Source organism: Protopterus annectens, chromosome 4.part1, assembly GCF_019279795.1.
Source record: "Protopterus annectens isolate FY-2018-M chromosome 4.part1, PAN1.0, whole genome shotgun sequence".
In the NCBI taxonomy this organism is placed as follows: Eukaryota; Metazoa; Chordata; order Ceratodontiformes; family Protopteridae; genus Protopterus; species Protopterus annectens.
The window spans coordinates 677736931-677757610 of NC_056734.1; the positions used below are offsets into that span (position 1 = coordinate 677736931).

The 20680-nt window shown below is 38.9% G+C and overlaps 1 protein-coding gene across 1 annotated transcript in view; it reads left to right on the top strand.

Moving 5' to 3' along the window:
• SLCO2A1 (solute carrier organic anion transporter family member 2A1) overlaps positions 1 to 20680 on the top strand; it is a 212464-nt gene that overhangs the window by 31800 nt on the left and 159984 nt on the right. The gene's annotated exons all lie outside the window — the stretch shown is intronic.

Here is a 20680-nt window from a genome sequence, read left to right on the forward strand (position 1 = left end):
CCTTAGTTTGCTGCATGTTCAGTACTCATTGGTGGAATATACTTTTACTTTAATTATAGATTAGACTACAGTGTGTGTGAATGGGGAAGTAAAAGTCTCCACTAAGTAGTAGACCTAACTGTATGGTATCAAAAGATGTCATTAAAGTTCCAATTCACTGCAGGCTGTAATGAAAGGCACATGACCTGAAGTCCTTAATAATTTGGCATGGAGCCAGCCTGACTGTTTTTTTCTTATCTAAAAGTTAAATTACACAATGTGCTGTAAAGTGTGCATTTAAACAGCTTGGGCAGGCAGGTGTTATCCTACAAACAAACTATTATTGAACTTTGCATCCAAAGGGCTGTTTAATTGCATAGGTTTTAAATCTGAAAAGTAAATACATAGATATATATATATATATATATATATATATATATATATATATATATACGTGTGTGTGTGTGTGTGTGTGTGTGTGTGTGTGTGTGTGTGTGTGTGCGTGTGCGTGTGTGTGTGTGTGTTTTTGCACACGTGCATGCTCTGTACCTTTTATTCTGTACCCTGTATACAGTGTTCTGTTTATTTTCTCTAGCTTATCTATACAGAAGCTGAACATTCTGTACTTTTAGTGCTGTAATACTTCTCTTGTACACATTGTCAGAGTAATGACTGCCTGTTTAGAATTCCATGGACTATCAAGTGTTGAATAAATGCACAGGAGATTAGCAGGGCTCATCCATGACAATGACAGCCAAAAAGTTTATACTTTTTGGATGTAAGACTGAACAAAACTATTTGATAATGTTTTTTGCATGCAGACAGAAACACGCATGTAAACGTATTATTTCACAGAAGTCATAAAGTCAAGCAGTTCCAACTGATAACCATTTCCTTTTGTTTGTACTGTTTTATACTTGTTCTGATAAAAAGCACAGAGCTTCAGATATACTTCTTTTCAACAGCAGCTAACAAAACAACATTTTTTTTTCATTTCATTGTCAACTAAAAATAAGGTCTGCTTGAGGGAAGTGTTTTGTTTACATTTCTAGTAATGGAGCCCACAGGCACATTCAAGGGTAAACATGTAGAAAATGTGCTGACGAGTATTTAGTGCGTATAAGAAGTTGCAACAACTTGACAGAAAGTATGTTTACCAGATGAATAAAACGTATATAACCTAAGTTAGGGAACAGTGTTGACTGCATAGTGGAGGAAAATGTCATAGGTTCATAGGTGTGTACTAGACTAATGGCCCTGGAGCTTTTACAAGCCTAGCCCATAGAAGTGCCCTGGCAAAAATGTCATAGGTTCATAGGTATGTACTAGGCTAATGGCCCTGAAGTCTTTACAAGCCTAGCCCATAGAAGTGCCCTGGCATCGTGCCACCTGACCTTAGTTCTTAGTGCCTCTGTCGAGCCACTGGAGTGATCCCTGTGGTGAATTTTCTATTTCCCATCTACTCATCAAGATTTCTCTTGAAGAGGGCGAGTGAGGTGCTCTGTTTGACATGTATGGGAAGTCTATTCCATAGCATGGGCAGTGAATGTAAAACTGTCTGCACATACCCTGCACCTGCAGCATAAAGGGATAAAGCCCTATCTCCCAGTCACCCCAGGTTTAGTTACTGGCACAGATGCTTGGAGGCACAGTCAGGGGGGATAGGGTGCCTAACATGCAGGGAGCATGCTGTTTTAGACTTTCTCAATTAAACATTTTATTTTCCCCAAAATCCACCCAGATTTTTATGGACTTATAGGATCATAGGAGTTACATTACTGCCTTGCTGGTACCTACCCTTAGGCCTTGCCTCCCTTGTTTTTTAGAGCTAGGCCAGTCATATCAGGGGTGAATTTATGAATACCCACTCCCTTGTAATTTTGTAATTAAGAGCTAGGTCAGTCATATCAGAGGTGAATTTATAAATACCCACCCTCCCTTGTAATTGAGAGCTAGGCCAGTCATATCAGGGATGAATGTATGAATACCCATCCAGTTGTCTAGTTCTTTTCTAAAGGCAGACAGTGTGTCATACTGCTTAATTTGGAGAGGAGGTTTATTCCAGAGAGGAGATAGGCATTGTGTGACAAATCTGTCACTCTGTTATTTCTTATTTTTTTTTTGCAGTAAATCTAGATGTGTGGCCCTAGTGTTAGCATGGCTGTTTGATTTTTGGAGTTATAAAAGTTTTTATATTACTGAATCCCTTATAGCCTTTTGACTAAGGCAAACATCACCCCTAAGGAGTATAGAGAGAAAACTTCCAGTCTTCTCTCTTGTTAAGCTCAAAATCTTTTTAGTTAAAATCCTCTGGGGTCTTTCCAATTGTTTGATATGCTTAGTAAGGTATATCCCAAAATGAGTGTTGTACTCAGGGATGGGTTTAATCAGAGGGAAGTACAAGGAGGGGAAGACTTCTTTCAATCTAAAAAAAATGCCTTTTGCTGTAAGCTGTTCAAGGTAAAATAATTTCCTAACCACTGCCGCATTGTGATAGTCAAATTGGAGGGAGCTGACCACTCAAATACCTACTCCTTTCACTATCTTTTCATTTTGAAGTGGTGTGTTATCTTTACTGTAGGCCAGAGCTAGGGGTTGCTTACCAAATGCTGCAGTGTTGTACTTCTCAGCGTTGCATTTGAGCCCATTTTTGTACACCCGCTGTTGGCAAATGTAAGCTCCTGTTGGAGTGCTTGTATGTGAGGGGGGAACTGACAGTGAGTTTACCTTACAACTGTCTGCTTACTTTGTTAACCACAGACCCTCATTTGATATATGAATGTCTGAGAATTAGATACCAAATAGAGGTCCCAGCACAGAACCCAAAGGAACTCCGCTGGTCACCTTCATGATTTTGGAGGATGCGGCCCATACTCCTAATGTGTGATTCCTGTCCCTAAGCCAGTTGATGAGCTATCTAACTCCATGTGGGTCAATTTGGATCTTATTCAGCTTGTTTATTATATTAGCATGTAGTATGGTATCCAGTCGGGTAGGGTCACCTTGTCCACAGTGTGTGGCATGAATAATTGCCTTAAAGAAGATCAGATAAATTCCATGGCTTTGCATTTAAGACAGATTAGTCTGATAGGTCTGCAATTCCCAGGGTCGGTGGAGGCAATCCTTGTAGAGTGGCACCACACCTATGGGACAATCCCATTTGCTAGGTTCAGGTTAAAGACGTTGAGGAGTGGGTCTGGCAATGATTGTTTGATGCTGTTAACTAGGTAACCTGGTATGTTGTCAGGCTCCATGGATGAGGTGTTCATTCTGGAGAGTAGTTTCAGTGCAGGTTCCATCATGATGCTGTGGCTTGATTTCATCTGGGATATGTGTGTGTGAAAAAGATGACTGTGGGGTGACGTTGGCCCTGAATTTATTTGCCCGTAGGGTGCAGTATCCACTGGCTGGAATAGGTAGTACCATTATTACCATTGCACAAACGTTCTGAGCGATGCTACGTGTTATTTCTTATTTTCTTGACGTGACTAAATAAGAATTTGTAGTTGTCTTTGCCTACTGTATTTAGTTTGAGTTGAAGAGATACCTTTGTTTTCCTGATCTTGTGTTTTTCAGTTTCAAATCTAGCCCTTTAATGTTCTTCTTAATTTGAGGATTATTTGTTTTTTATATTCTATAAAAACATGTGAACTTCTCTACTTTACATTATAGCCATAAACATTACACAGCTTCTCTTCTTTTATTTTATATCTCATGTTCCCTTTTGTTGGCAATTTAACAAAGTAGCAAGAACTGACAAACACAAAACGAAGACATGGTGGCATGGACTCAAAAGGTATGGACAAAATTGGAGGGTCACAGTGGAGAGACGACTAGTGACTGGCAAGAATGGACTGCAAACAGAGCATGAGAGTGACACATAAAGAAGGGGAATGCCACAATGGGGACAGGTAGTTTACAAGGATTCATTTGATTGGCCTAGAGCAGAACGCACTCAGATGACAGTCACCTCCTTGGCTAATGTTATGGGCAGGCCCTACCCTTGGAAGGCCAATGCTCAGGGTCAGCCAGTCATGTGGTTCTATTAACCATACCTGGAGGCACACCATAGTCCCAATGCAGGAGTCCACCTGCTGGCACATTGAGGACATGGCCATCTGCCACAGCTGATGCTTGGTGACAAACAGGGATCCAATCAGGCCATTTTCATTAGAGAATCATCTACAACCCTCCTAAAAGGTGGCCATTAAGGTCAATAGTGAGCTTTTGAGGTCACTTTCATCAGGATGGCATCCATCCATTTTCTGAGATGCAGGTCTACAGTCATTGCTGACACAGCACCAGGTGTATTGTCTGGAGCAGACCACAGTGGCTACTGTAGCTTCAAGATCCTACATCACAGCTGAACCTGTAGAAGGATGAGAGAAAAACAGAAGAGAATAAACATGACACATTAGTACACATGTTGAAATGCAAGCTACCGATCTGGTCATAGTATGCATACCCCATTCCCTGGACACTCTTTTAGACCTCCTTAGACTGAAGTCTCTCTCTACTGCTGCTGCTGTAATATAAATTACATACTATGCAATATAATGTGATCTTTTTAATGGAAGGCACAGAAACTAACAGGCAAAACTTAATTAAAAAAATGATGAAACATATATGTAGTGCCAGATGCTGCAGTGTTGTACTTTTGTTGAATCGATACCCACTTTTTAATACACCAGCTATTGGCAAGTGTAAGCTCCTAATGGCAAGCTAACATGAGGCTTCAGCATTGTATAATGCACCATTGCAATTGTCCATGACAAGTTCTTGATAGTCCCTGTGAAACAGATAGAAAAAGATCCTAGTGTTCTGGCTGCACCAAGAAGGAGGTCTGTCTACTCTAGTGCCTGAAGAAGTCACGTCCACTCTACAGGTCATCACAAGAAGCAAACTGCAGCTCCATGAGTCCAAGCAAATGTTATGGACATCACATGACACTAATTGGGCAGCAATGGAGCACTGTTGAAAATACCATAAGTGTAGTACAGCAGCAACATAGGCTTTGCAGTCTCTATGCATGAGAATAGTGTGCAGAAGTCCTATTAGCCTTAGGAGGAGCAGGGATGAGCATGGTAGTGTTGCCGGGGTCTGATAGCTCAATGCATTACAGCAGTGATAAAGAGACAATTTGTTTGAGTTACCGCATAATTATAATTACTGTGCTTTGAGGCCTTTTGTAGCATTGCAAAAATAATGTTTGTCTTATTGTGAGAAAACATGTTAATACAAGCAAATTAGGACTAGCAATTCAATGGAGAGAAAGCCTGAACTATCATATAAGAATGATGAATGAAGAGCAGACACCTGGTAATGTACATCTGCATTGCACTGACTATGCAATGTGAATGGCAGCAACTGGGACCAACAGGAAACAGTAGACGGCTGAGGCAATATAGCACAAGAACATGACAGGTTAATGTCCCGCTGGGGGGTGGGGAGGCTCACCATGACAGAGAATATAGCACAAGGAGTATTGTAAACTAATATGCAGCTTGGGAGTTATTTACCATAGCAGGGAACAGAGCACAAGGGCAAGACAGGTAAATGTCCTATGATGGTGAGGCCACAGTGGGTTCTATGTGCATAGACTGCAAGACATGCTATGGCAAAAACTATGATCCCTGTAGATAGGTCAAGGCATTACCATATGCACAGATGAAAATGAGAAGCACAGAATTTTCCCAGCTCAATCCATTACAGTGTATCAGGTCATCAGCACTATGTTGCAAGAATGTGGACAAGGGTAGCATCCCCCTTGCTGCTGGTAGTATGGGACATTGTGGAAATGATCATAGCACAACAGTAAATTTGTACATGGCCACCAAATGAAGGAAGTGGACCAGTGCTGAAACAATGGGATCAGCCAATGACAGTTGTGTACACACAGTGACCAACATGTCATATGTATATGTCCTATCCTAAGCCCAAGAGAATGGAAATGTCTTTGAATTTTCACCATCCAGGAGACAGAGATGTTACTGTAGTCTCTATGCATATATGGCACAACCCTCCTGGAAAATATAAAACTGAAAAGGCATTCTAGGACCATGTGTGGCAGGAAGTGGCACAGGATATCAGTGCTGTTGGAGGTTATAAAGGCAGCAGTATGGGTGATATGCATGGTCACCAATATGATACTATATACCAAAATCAAGGCACAGGACACTGCCAGTGACTTGTGCACTACAGAAGGAGGACCACCAAATTAGAATTAGCTCACAGAGGAGGAAGAGTTCTTGGTAGTTCATGACATGGAAGCTCCACCCCCAATACTGGAGGATGTAATCCATAACTCCCCTTAACCTGATGCCTGCCTAAGCGGCTACCACATCCACTTCCCACAGCCCTTATACTTAAGGTAGCATTGTTGTTAGCTGTTAGTGTACTCCACCTGACGTTTGCAAATGATGACTTTGCCCTGCTCACTCATGCGGCCTGTGAGGCTAGAGTAACGTCTGATGCATGTTGTGAATTGTCAGTGCAATGAGATGCATAGCATGAGTGTATGTGTTAATGGATGCCCCAGTTTTATTCTGTGCTGTCTTTGTCATGGCACAAAGCTGTGAACCAGACTGTACTTGTCTAATAGGCCGTACTGTGATGTTCATATATTATGGCTGATTCTGCACTGTCAATTTTAATATCCATCCACCATGAATAACTGACTGCAGGTCTGAATTCCATGCTACAGTACACTACCAGATATATCCAAGCAGTGCAAATGTGCTTTCAGGAATCCAAACACATGCTCAGCAATGTTCTGAGTCTACAAATGCACAGTGTTGCACACCAACTTAGCCATATTATTAAGATTTTGGATGGGGGCCATCATCCATGGTTCCATACTATGTCCAGCATTATTTGCAGCACACAAGAGTGGACAGCACTATAAATGGCTTGCTACCCACTTCAGTGGAATTGTATATTTTGGCCTATGTAGCTGGCAATATGTATACATACCAGCATAGATGTTCCTGTGAGAAGTTACCCTGACACTAGTAAGGGTTGAATATGTGGGAATTACAGGCATGGCTTGTGTAATATACAGACATATTATACATAATATCCTAAGCATTGCACACCACTTTGCAGTTGGTGAAGTGGAAACCCTTTTGGCTGATGTACAAGAAGCCACACTGTGCAGGTGATGCCTTTATGGTAATGAGTGTAGTCAGTAACCCTCAGAACCACAGGGAATTGGGTTCTGTTATAAAATGCCTGCAGAGTGGTGGCTCTGTCCTCTGCTGTCCATAGAAACAATATATCCTCCTCCACATGATGTAGCATCATGTCAAGGAACTTGTGTAAGATCTCTGAGGCTGATGCTTACAAAACTCATAAGATGTACCCTGTCAGATACTGAAAAGTAGCCATAGCAAGGAAGAAAAATGCTACAAAAACCTTCACATCCACCATTGTAAGCAGCCCACACAACTCCGTTGATTACCTGTGTGGGCAGCACGTCTGTTAACTCCAGTATGGTGTGTCTGCCCACATAGTAACAGTTGGCAATGACCTGGTCATGTCATATGTCAGCTGCTGGCAGACCCATCTGTGACACAGAGTATGACAAACTGCACAATTATAGTCACTGGCTCCAAGAGGGCCACTAACACTCATTGTTTAAACAAAGACTTCTGCTATCCCTGGCCTTAACAGTGCAGGGGTGGCTGTGCACACCAAGGAATCTCTGTGTTCATAATGGGTGAAATTGGAATCCACTCAGTGCTGGATTCATACATCGCTGTATAACCCCATCATATCAGATTTAATCATCTGCATACATATTGTGTCTTCCTAGCACGATTGTGCTAATTTGTATGTCATTATGCTGTCATTTACTTACCATAAATATTGCACTATTTCTCCTATAGCCGGACTTGCAGTTTGTGTTTGTGAATCATATCATCCCTGTATATCACTGCTCATAGCACTTTTCTTATAACACTACACAGTATGGCTTTCCACATACTCCAATGTCTATAACCCTATTGATGCATGTCACCTGTGTACACTAGTTAAACACCCAATCTCTTTAAGCCACTGTTTATAGTATTTACATTCAGTGACAGCACAATCACATTTACATTTCCTTTAACTTTTCCAGTATCTTTTTAACACTGTTCCAGTTTTAATCTTTAACTTATCATTTCCAATTCTACCTTCTTGCTCTGTGACATATTCATATCTTCCTTCTTCTTTGTCAATCTTTCCTTATATTTGAAACATAGTTTTACAGTAACGGTATTATCAGCAGCTGCCATGCAAAATAAATGAAAAATATTAACACATTGTCAATTTCTTCTTCCCCATGCCCTTGCAAACTTTCATAATTTACATTTTCAATACAATCATTTACAGTCATTTTTATTTTCTACATCATCCTTTTTAAACATGTCATTAAATGCATATGTATGTCCTTAGAGATAAACATACAATCAGACCAAAAGGATCCATCTAGTCCATATTTCTCACATTTACAAAGTTTCTTATGATATGTTTTTTTCCACATCAACTGCCGCATCACCTTGGGGAGTCATTAAGCAAATGTTTGCTTTCCCCACACAAAAAAAACATTGTATGGATTCAGTAGCATATAGCTTTGTTACCAATATGTTTGGCAAATAACAGAAATGCTGCCCTTTAACTTTTAATGTACACCAGGCTTTTCCACTCTAGTCCAGATTGCCCTCTGTTTATTTTTTTATATCGTACATGGTCCTTCAGCTTTTCTAACACAGTCTGATGACCTTTCTTTTATTGTCCTCTTTCTGAACTGAGTAAATTCATTTTTATTTGCAAATTCAAATCATTAAGCATATTTTTCCATTGCAAGCAGTTAGTTTTTAGCCAGCTGTGTTGGGGTAGAGCGATAAAGCCCTGGCTATGACCCAGGTAACTCTAATATGATTTGTGACTTTGGTGTCTACTGGAGCTAGTGTGCAGAGATGACAGGAATGACAGGGTTTAGAGTGCTTATCTCTCTTTGGGCAGTGGAGAATGTGTGTCCCAACCACAATCCTCTGGTGGAGTTTCCATAGAAGACTGGTTATCACAAAGAGATACTGTCCACAAGGGAGGCCTTAGCTGTGATTACACCACATGCAGAAGTCTAGCATTTGATTTTAGGACCCATTACATAATAACCTGTTGAATGGTGTAGTGCAGTGATGAAGGGAGCATTTGGGACACATCCATCAAGTCATCTTCTGGAATCAGCAGTGATGGCTCATTCCACACCCAGAGACAAATCCATTACTGCCAAGAATGGAAATCTGGTGACCCTGGCCCAGAGGGGGTAAACATCCAGATGAAGTCACATAAGAAGTGAAAATTGATACTTAAAGGGATCTAAACTTCAACAGAAGTCGCACCCTAGCCAGATTAGTAACCTGCAACAAAAAACATTTTTTTTTCAGAAATTTTTGACACAAAGCTTTCCAGCAAGTTCAAATATGTCAAAAGTAATACCAAAAAAGGTTTCTTTCCATAGATGGCAAACATATCTTGCACCAAAAAATGCAATGTTTTAATTAGCATGCACCACACTATGTACTTATATAATTATTCATTTTACTTCATACCAACAGCTATTCCTTTGCAGATTTGCTGGCATTTTCAGCATTTCTCTTACCAATAACTACCGATGCATAACTAGTTGTTTTCCTGGTGTGTAGTAGCCTTCTACTTTCTCTGGCCACACTGCTGAAAATACCGCTGTACTTCTACGTAATTATTTAAGCTCACAGCTCTTTCACAGGAAAACAGAAAATCAGATAAAAATATCCAGGTGTTCTTACTTTCCACTGTAATTCCACACTTTGCAAACTAAAGTTTTTCTCATCAACCCCACTCCAAGAAACTGTAGTGATGTCATGAGTATTTATTAACTTCATACCAACAGTAGCGTCTAAGCGTCCTTGCTACAGTTTATAAGTATAACCAAACCATGTTCTTTTTCTTTAGCTCTCAGTGTGCATGCTCTGTCTCTTCACTGCATTCCTTCCCTCCTCCAGCTTGGCGTGCTATCCAAAAAATTTTGCTACCCATAAAAAGTAGGGAACTTTAAAATGTTAAGTTTTTTTAAGTAATCAGCAAAGATTAGGGGACACTTTACTGATACGCAGTTTTCAGATACTTACAGATAATCACTGTTTGTATGGGAATTCCCCAGCATCCTTGCCGAATTTCCCCTACTTAGTATGACTGTTTTCCTTACTCTCCCATTATAACAGAATGTGTCCATTGGATCTAACCTGGTGATCAGATAAAATTTAAAAAAAAGCCTACCTTCACCTTCTGTTGTATCAAATTGTGGTGAGAACATTTTAGTAGGCAAATTCACACTGAAGTATATGCCTTCAGTGAGATTGTATGTTTTTCATGCACTTCACACACTCCACTGTACAGAAGGCTTGTAAATGTGGCATATTAACAGTATATACTTCTCTTAACCCTAAAACTACAACATTCCCACTCCTGACCAGTCCAAGGTAACACCTGGCTTCCTTGTTCACCTCAAAGAGAAAGAGAGTAATAAACTCAGTTGTGAAAAACGTTTGAACTTTTTGACGATATTATTATTTATTGTAAGCTGAATTTACATACTTAATTTTCTTCTTTAATTTAAATTTACATCTGCAGAGTATGAATCAGCACAACAGCATTCAGACAATATACTATCAGCAGGACATTCTGATACCTAAACCCTGTAAAACTAAAAATCTTTAGTCCAGATGGTCAAATTCCAAACAAAACCTCAGCTATCAAACTAAGGTCTGATACTTGTATTTCTTACAAGAGAAGGCAAAGCATGCACTTATATCAAGGTTTGCAAATTCCATAAAATTCTTTGCATGCTTCTAAAGATTATTACAAGTTGAAAAATATTTATAGCATTTTGAAATAGGTTAAATATTTTGCTGAGTAAATCATTCATTCCTGGATTGCAGGTACATATCAATTCATTGAGATACAATCATGTATCTGACTTGCAAATTTAAAAAAAATATATCTGCATCACGCTCAGCTGTTTAAAATTACTGGTGAATTCCATTTACAGCAGCAGCCAATCTAGAGATGTTAAAATCCATCCCATTTTTGATGTGTGAACTCTGCTTTTTTCAGATTTTTGAGTTTATTACAGTACAAAAGTACATGTTGCAGCTCAGCATGGTGTGTACAGCAAAAAGAAAAACAAGTTTTATATTTCAGTCTATGCTGGCTTTGTGGGGTTGTGCATGCAGTTTTGTAAAAAATCATAAACTTGGTATATTTAAATTTGCCAACATGCAATTTAGTATGTACAAGGGATACAAGTATTCTATCTTCTTTATAACAAATTGCATAGTATAGAAATGAGTGTCATTCTAAATTAAGAGCAAAGAACAAATAGGCTATATAAGATTATTTTCTTTATTTAGTACTTTTATTTTTAGTGGTGGGGTAGCATTGTCGCCTCACAGTAAGACGCTGTCCGGTTCGATTCTCAGCTAGAGCGTCTTCTGCATGAAGACATGTGTGAATGGGCGTACCTTCGTTGAAGGTTGTGCGTCAGGCCTGGCAAGCCGGTACGTAAAAATCAACTGCCAATCATTAGTGGACCGGAGTTCCGCTGTGGCGACCCCTAACCGGGAAAAGCCGAAAGACACCAACAAACATAAAGCATGAAAGCAAACTGCTCCCATTAAAGTGAAATACCCTCAGTTATGCCATTATTTCCCAATATACTATGGGATAATGTGACTATTCAGTCATCACATCTTTATCACTTGCCCGTTACAGCAGTCATAATAACGTTCTTGTTATTATGACCTATTTCATAAGTATTATCCAACCATAAGTACCCAATGCAGCTGCAACCTGGTTAGATTATGCTTGCAGAACAAATGATTTCGCTGCCAAGGCTACTGTTTCAAGTCTATCAGATCCCATTACTTGTACTTGTAGAAACTGTGGCTCCCAGGTCCAACCTAAAATCGTTGTCCATCTTTACCCAAGACTTTTAACACACATGTTTTCCTGCAGTACCTCTCAACTTATTTGCTTGTGATTTCTGGTTAAAGCCAAAATGAATGTGGGACAGAGGTCCAAAGTCAGGGATTTTTATTTTTTAATTTTGCACTAATTTAATTAAAAAGTTAATAGAACAACATGTTTTGCATTGGAATGCATTTTTTGAACAATAAGTAGAAAACATTTATGTCTAGTATTAATGACTGACTGTAATCTCAGCAATTTGCAAGAAAAGTCATTTTCCAAGAGACAGAAAATCATAGATGTTCTACAACATGCTAGACAATTGAGAGGGGTGCCTCCCATTACAAACCAATCTGTTACATCTGGCACAGAATTACCTTTATAGGTACCTCTGAATCTCTGGGGATCTTTACTAGTTTACCTACCAGGGGCATTTATAAGCCTAGCCACAGAGTGATGGCTTTCGCCTCCCCATTAGATTAGTAACCTGGGCCTCTGTCTAACAGGGCTCCTGAAGTGATCCCAGGGTAGGACTTATGATTACCCATCCACACATCAAGATTTCTCTTGAAGAGGGTCAGAGAGGAGCTCTGTCAAATATGGATTGGGATTCTATTCCAGAGTGAGGGGAGTCGCTGGGACAGGAATCTATCCCTCCAGTATGTGCTGTTTATTGTTGTGCATAGGTTCAAGTCGCTAGAACGAGTGGTTCTGAGGGATCTCGTTTTTTTTGAGGTGAAGCATGGCCATTAGTTTAGGGTTTGACATGGCCCTACAGGTCAGGCATAGGTCACCTCTGAGCAGACGGTAAGCGACTGAGAAGAGCTGGAGCTTTGTTAGTCGTGCTTCATAGGGTAATTGTTTAAGGCCCTTAATCCTCTTAGTGAGGTACTTCTGTGGTCTTTCTAGTTGTTGCAGGTGTCTAGTGAGGTACATCCCAAATGGGGCATTTGGGATGTACCTCACTAGACACCTACCATGCTGAGACTGTGTTATCACCCTTATAAGGTCAGTGTTCCTACCATGCTGAGACTGTGTTATCACCCTTATAAGGTCAGTGTTCCTACCATGCTGTGAGACTATGCTGTCACTCAGACCATCTTATACCTACCAGTAGTTCACAGCATTTAATTTCATGGTGTTTTCTGGGTAGCTTTCTAAATGTCAGCTCGCCTCTGTTCAGCTAACAGCACTCCATAGACAAGTTTCTATACAGTTTTAAGGGTCAAACATTCACATTGCTTTGGTCAGTGTGTGTGCATCTTGGCACTCCTTTTATTTTAGTAATGCTGCATTTCATGCCATTACTGTTGCATATTTACAGTTAGTGGTTATTTTCTCTGCTGGTGAAGCTGCTTCTGCTGTTGTCTCTTATGTCTTGGGAACCATATTATGATTTGAGCCACAATCTAATTTGTCTGATTTGTATTTTTCCAAACATCGTGAAACACAACCCAGGTCTGTGAGCAGTAATCTGAGCAAGCAATCTGGTGGAGTCACTGGAACAAAGGCATTTTCTTGTTGGATTAAACTGGGGCACTCCATGCACAGGTGCAGTGTGTGGCAAAAAACTAAATGTGCCATAGGGAAGCCATACAATGCCAGTCCATTCACTGATATCTTTTTCATCAAAGCCACTGTTTCATGTAAGTTTTGGTACTGGGGAAGGCTTGCAATAGGTGTTACTTGCATTTAATAATAAGCAAACTGTAGCACCTTGACCTGACTTTGCCATGTATGACTTGTACATCAATATGTGAATTAAAGTAAAAGTGTGGTTTAGATATGCTTTTTTGTTAAGCCTCTTGATAGAAAAAAAATGCAAAAATAATGTACAGTAAATTATCAACCATTACATAAAACTATGGGCTTACTATAGATTTGGATTGGGGCTAGTGGTGGGGGTGGAAAGCGTTTATTGAAATACATGTGCACAAGGGTCATTTAGTTCATCTGGGTAATCCGATTTAGATGGTACTAACAAGAGGGAGATTAGGTATGTTGGCCAGCCTAAAAATATTTTCATTATGGGGAATTTGGGCAATCTTAAATATCACACAGTTTATTTGTGATGAACATTGAAAACAGGCCATAATAAATAATAAATAAAGATGTGACAGAAAGTGCTCAGCTATGGGAATAAGGACCATTTCTGGGTTAACTGTACACAGAATCATATCAAGTTTGTGAAACAAAGAAACCTGTGTTATGAGAAAAGGAAGCAAATAGTCCTTCAGAAATTCCAGATATATCTGAATCCGTCTTGAGATCTTCCTCCCTCCCCGCCACACCACCTTACTAATGCAGACTAATCCTAACCCTGCCCCTGCCCACATCTGTAACTGAACACGTTTCCTTAGATAAACCCTTACTATAACAATACCACTACACTAGACAGGCTCATACACTGAAACATGAAACATGCACAAAGCTAAAGCTATCACCTTACTTAACCCTTGCACTAACCTTAACCCACCAGCACTTGTACAGGCATTCTTGCTTATGTCTGCATTCTGATCCATCAGCATTCTGAATTGTTGGTATTCTGATACTGCTGTTGACTGTCTGCATTCTGAACTGCCATTGTTTTGAACTATATGTACACACACACACACACACACGCACAGACATATATATATATATATATATATGTATATATATATATATATATATATATATATACATATATTGTTCTGATAAAGTTCTGTGTTTGTGTTGAATAAAAGGGAACAAAAGCACTAAAAGAATATTCCTTGTAGTGGAGTACACACACACCCATATATATATATATATATATATATATATATATATATATATATATATATATATATATATATATATATATATATATATATATATATATATATATATATATATATATATATATATATATATATATATATATATATATATATATATATATATATATATATATATATATACATACATATATATATATATATATATATATATATATATATACACACACACACACACACATATATATATATATATATATATATATATATATATATTGATAGATAGACAGATAGATATATGTATACATATTCATATATGGAAACATAGTATAGCAATTCTTGTCAAGCTAGGACACCAAAGTGATGTAGTAGTGACAATATAAAATAAGGTAAATAGTGGTTTTGTAAACAGAACTACTACTGTAAATATTATAAATATGCCTACTTCTTCAAAACACTTGTTTTAATACGTCTTTGAAATACTTGTAATCATACCTGTCAACTTCTTATAACAAAAAAGCTGGACAAATTAATAAATAATGTGGTACAAAGGTCCAGAAATGGGGAAATATTTTAAATATTGCTTTAATAAATCTAAAAAGTTGCTAGAGTAACAGGATTTGTGTTAGCATGCATTTTCTGAAGGATTTAATGTCTGAAACTAAAATGTATGCCTATTTAGTTACTTCAATATTCAGTGATTTGCCATAAAACTACATATTTTATGAGGAACACACCAAAAATATAAGTCAAAAATCTGGATATTCTGCGAAAATCTTACACAGTTGAGAGGTATGGTTGTAATACAACTGTTACTTTAAGGCAGGGTATTAAGCAGAGAATGTTCCTGCAGGATTATGGTAATGAAGTGTATTATCCAACAAGGAATGTGAAAGATGTAGGGCTACAACCCTCCCAGTTTAGAGAAGTTGGCCTGTCTGGAAGGGAGAATCCTAGAGCTGGAACTACAGTTTTGGGGTGAAGGTGCTGCAGAAAGAGGAGTACTTGTGGGGAATGTTTGAATTAACCTGTTTACTTTCATTCAGAGGAAATCAAACAACAAGAGAGCTGCTGGAAAGTACTTAGAGACGTAACCTGTTACACTCTGTCACATATGTGTAGGACTATAGTAGAAAGGTGATTTGTGTTATTCTTTTTGCTTTACCTGCTTATTTCAGAAAAATCTACACAGTTTTATTTGTACCCTAATAAAACAATGTTTATTTTATGAACCAGTGGACTGCACTGTATTTCTCTATACTACAGTTGTGGATGCAGTGAGGATGTTAATGTGCATCCTTTCATGACAGAAACTCCTGAGCTTATATCTTTCACAGCCTGCACAGTTTATTTCTTTGAGCACATTTTCTCCGTCTGGACAGACAACATACCTGTGATGTGTGCTGTGATCATGACTGTTTGATTTAATTTAATTCATCTGAAGGGAAAGTAGACTGCGGTATGTCCTGTGGGAAGTGCACCTGTTCTGTAGTATGTCTTGTGTGACATAGGCCTGTTCTGTGGTATGTCCTGTGTGAAATGCTCCTGTTCTGTGGTATGTCCTGTGTGAAGTGTACCTGTTCTAGGGTATGCCTTGTGTGAAGTACGTCTATTCTATGGTTTGTTCTGTGTGAAGTGCACCTGTTCTGTGGTATGTCCTGTGTGAAGTGGGCCTGTTCTGTGGTATGTCCTGTGTGAAGTGGGCCTGTTCTGTGGTATGTCCTGTGTGAAATGGGCCTGTTCTTAGTATGTCCTGTGTGAAGTGTGCCAGTTCTGTGGTATGTCTTGTGTGAAATGCACCAGTTCTGTGGTATGTCCTGTGTAAAGTGTGCCTGTTCTGTGGTATGATGTGTGTGAAGTGGGCCTTTTCTGCAGTATTTCCTGTGTGACCTGCACCAGTTCTGTAGTATGTTCTGTATGGAGTGCGCCTGTTCTGAGGTATGTCATATGTGAAGTGGGCCTGTTCTGCATTATGTCCTGTGTGAAGTACACCAAAATTTGACCTTTAACCAAGAAGATGACCCTTGAGCAACTGGCATAAACTGTTGCTGCTGCAGCTGACAAAACAGCTCAGCTGTCAATGACATGGCAATGCCAGAGATATTCTGTGAATAAAACAGCTGACCAGTAAGGAATATTTGAAAATGCACCTGATAACCTTTGAACAGTATGCCCAAACAACCAAAGGGAACAGGACTGGAAAACGGAGATCAACAGCAAACTACAGCAATGCACAAAAGAAAAACAAAATACTGGATCTCATTCGCCAAAAATGTATTAGTCTTAAAAAACATACAGAGCTTTCAGGATAACCCTTCATCAGCATGTCATTTTGAACAGTAGGCCCACCAGGGAACAAACATGAGGCTGGAGTGAATTGCCTAGATTATTCTCGTCTCAGTTAACTAAGGACCTTGTAAAATCCTTCATAGACACTGAAGGAAATGGGAATCAGGCCTATGAAAAATGAAAAAATGGCACTTAGTCCAAGTTGGTCTGACTTCTAACAAAACAGTAATGCATCAGTTATGTGATCTAATACAAGCAGTTAAACTGTGACTGACTACATCCTGATTGCCAACATACCAAAAGTAAAATTGTAGTAAAAGCGCATTGTCTCATAATTTATGAAAATAGGTGTTGCAAGGTGATGCTACGGGTGCTGAAAACTTGATGTACTGGTAGGAAGATTATTATACAGTGAACTATATTTAAAACAACAATGTAGATGTGTGTCAAACTCTTTTAACACAGAAGGTATGGAGTACACATACTCTGTTTTAAATGTAGGAAAAGGGGGTACATAGCTAGATTCTGTACTAGTAACATTAACATAGGTGTACGTGTGAAAACTGTAATCAGTGAGAAATGTATGCTACTAATTATGTTATGCCTAAGGAATGTGCTGAACTGTTTGTAAGAATGGTAGGGTCAGCCTTTTGCAACTATACAACAACAAAGGTAATTAAGTGAAGTGCCTTAACTGTGGCAGGGAGCTGCAGGGATGACTAGATTCAAGCTGAATGGCCATGCTTATAAAGGTAAAATATGTGCATAAAAAGAAGATCCGTAAGAAAAAAGCAGTTTGTATTCACAGAGATAGCAACCAGCATGCCATGATTCGATTAAAATGCAGACTGTGTTTGGGAAGACATTTCACTTTGCTGCTGTAGTTTCTAGTTTAATACAAGATGTCATAATAGGGAAATATTTCTCCTAATTTAAAGATTTGTAGGGAAGGGATCAGAAAGTAAATAAGCCTAGAGAGACACCTTTACCTACATTGAAAATGGGTGGAGCAAAATTGCTATAAAGTACTGAAAGTGTATTTGAATTGCAAAGTAGAACTATTTCTTTAAAATATTATAAATAGAACTGTTACTTTTAAGGTAGTCAGAGTTATGTTGTATTAGACAGAAAAGTTTACCATAGGATTTTTTTAATGAAGACATTTATTCAGAAGTGGTATATTTGTTTTACTCCCAGTTTAGAGAGTATGGCCTTTCCCTAAGGCTGATGCTGGGCCTGGAACTGTGGTTCTTGGCGAGGTGCTACAGAAGGAAGATACCTAGTAGAAGATACCTGAAGGGGCCTGGATATTTTCCTGTCAATGTAATCCAGAAAGAAGAAGCTATTAGGAAGTACTTATGAACTTGATGTAAGAGATTATTTCCCTTTTTATGGGACATAACTAAAGAGGGTAAGGCTCCATCCCCGCTGTACCACCTTAGTAATGGGTGCTAGCCCTAACCCTAATGCTGCATTTTCCTTCAACCCTAAACCTACACCTTACCTTCATAAAAACCTTCTCATAATACTGCCACTACACAAGACAGACATTCACAATCAGATACAAACAACACTATATCTATCCCCTAACTTAACCCTGACCCTAATCCTAAAATACACAAACTCACACACAAACAAATAAGATCTATCCTTCACTCATCCCTACACACACACACAAACACTCTCACCCCTCCTACCCTACTTACCTTTCTAGACATTACATACCATCAACATTTGCACCACATGGCTGTCTGTGCCATTGACATTTATCCTAACTGTCCTGCATTTGTTGAAGAAACAGCATCCAACAAAACTTGGGGTATGCATGTAGATACAGATATATATATATATATATATATATATATATATATATATAGAAAGAGAGAGAGAGGTATATAAACGCACACACACACACACACACACACACACACACACACATATAGATATATTTTGTTTGTTTTGTTTTTGCTTTATGTTAGCAATTCTGAAGGTTTGTATTGAGCACCTAAGTGGAATGGCTTAAGTATGCTATGGTCTGCTTTGGTTAATTCTGCATGACAGTGACTAGCAAGGGTGTGTTTGCTCTGTGCTGGGAGTTCAGGTCCATCTGGTCACCAAGGGCAATATATATTTATATGATGCAAACAGACTAGTATTGTGGACCTCAGCTGCACCACAAATGTAAACAGATTTTAAACAAAGAAGCCTAAAACCAGCCTGTGTAAGTGCAGCACCATTTGTGCTGTGCTACTGTTATTTACTGATCATTTAATACACTGCTTTTATTCTTACACAGTTCTTACTCACTGCAATGCTTTTATCATTGCAACCCTACTCAGTGATAAAAGGTAGTATCTTAGTGTGCTGGGATCACTGCTTGGGTATAGCCTGTTTAAAAGCTGCAAAAATATGCTTGTGGCCTTAAAAATGTTGTATTTTGTTGTAGTGTAACTTAAACAGCTTCAGTGATGTTTAAGTATGATGTCAAGCAAACAGGATACATTCTTAAGAAAGTCTTTTTTATCTTAAGGCACCTAATAATAAATGCTTAGGTATTCATCAGTTACTTTAAGGTGCATATAAGATGTTCTACAATGTCCATGCTTTTCAGTTTCTGGTGGTAGGTATGTGGAACCCAAAAGTCATCTATAGTGGTTACTGCATAGTTCTTGTCTGTGGCCTTGTCTTGCATGTACAGGAATAGTGGATTGGGTGACACAGGCAAACATCCATCCAGACCTAAGCCTCAGTTTGCAGACTGACCTTCATCTCACTATACAGGAGCAAGAAACTATGGGCTGACATAAGGCTGGAAGATTTGTAACTGATAGGAAGTACCCTCATGGGTGTAGGCTGTCCTGGTAGACAAGATAGAAAGTTGTAATTTAAATTACATCAGCGTGCCTCAGCCGTCAGACAATGTCATCCATGATGGTATTATGAGAAACGCAGTGCTCTGTTAAGCTTGTTATGTATAGCTTTATGTACAACTCTCTAAGTGTGCAGAGTTAGACGAGTACATGAGACTCCATTGTAAAAATTGCAAGCATTGTTTTGCTGGATGTTACTTAAGTCTGCAGGAGTGAACTATATGAGGGTGATTAATTCCATCTGGTTCTGCTACATAAAACTAGTTTACATGATTTGGACAATTAGGTGAAAAAGGACCATTCTGAGAAAGGAGAATACAAGTTGTATGAAATGTCATGACAAGTATATAAAACTGTCACACATTTGCAGTATAATTAAATGGCTTGGGTACTAGACTGCAAACCTTAAGCAGCATGACTCTATTCATATGTCAGGTTTTCATTGTAAGTGATCTGGAACTACTTCTGTAACATCCTTGTGCCACCAGGTGTCACACTGTGGTAAGATGCAGTTCATTTATGCATTTACTTACTTAACACTGATGACCAGGTTAGTCCCACAACACCAGACATCTCTTTTTGAGGGAGGCCTGAGGTGATATTAACACTGACATGGGGACATTTGAACAGGTTATCTGGGAACCTCCTCTGGTCTTCTTGATAAATGTCACAGGATCTTTTACATAGCTACCACTAACTCAGGTAGATGGGAAGGATGGCATACTCAGGAGTACAGCACCCCTCCCCCATGCTGCACTACAGTGTCAGTATTGGAAACATTAATACAAGCAG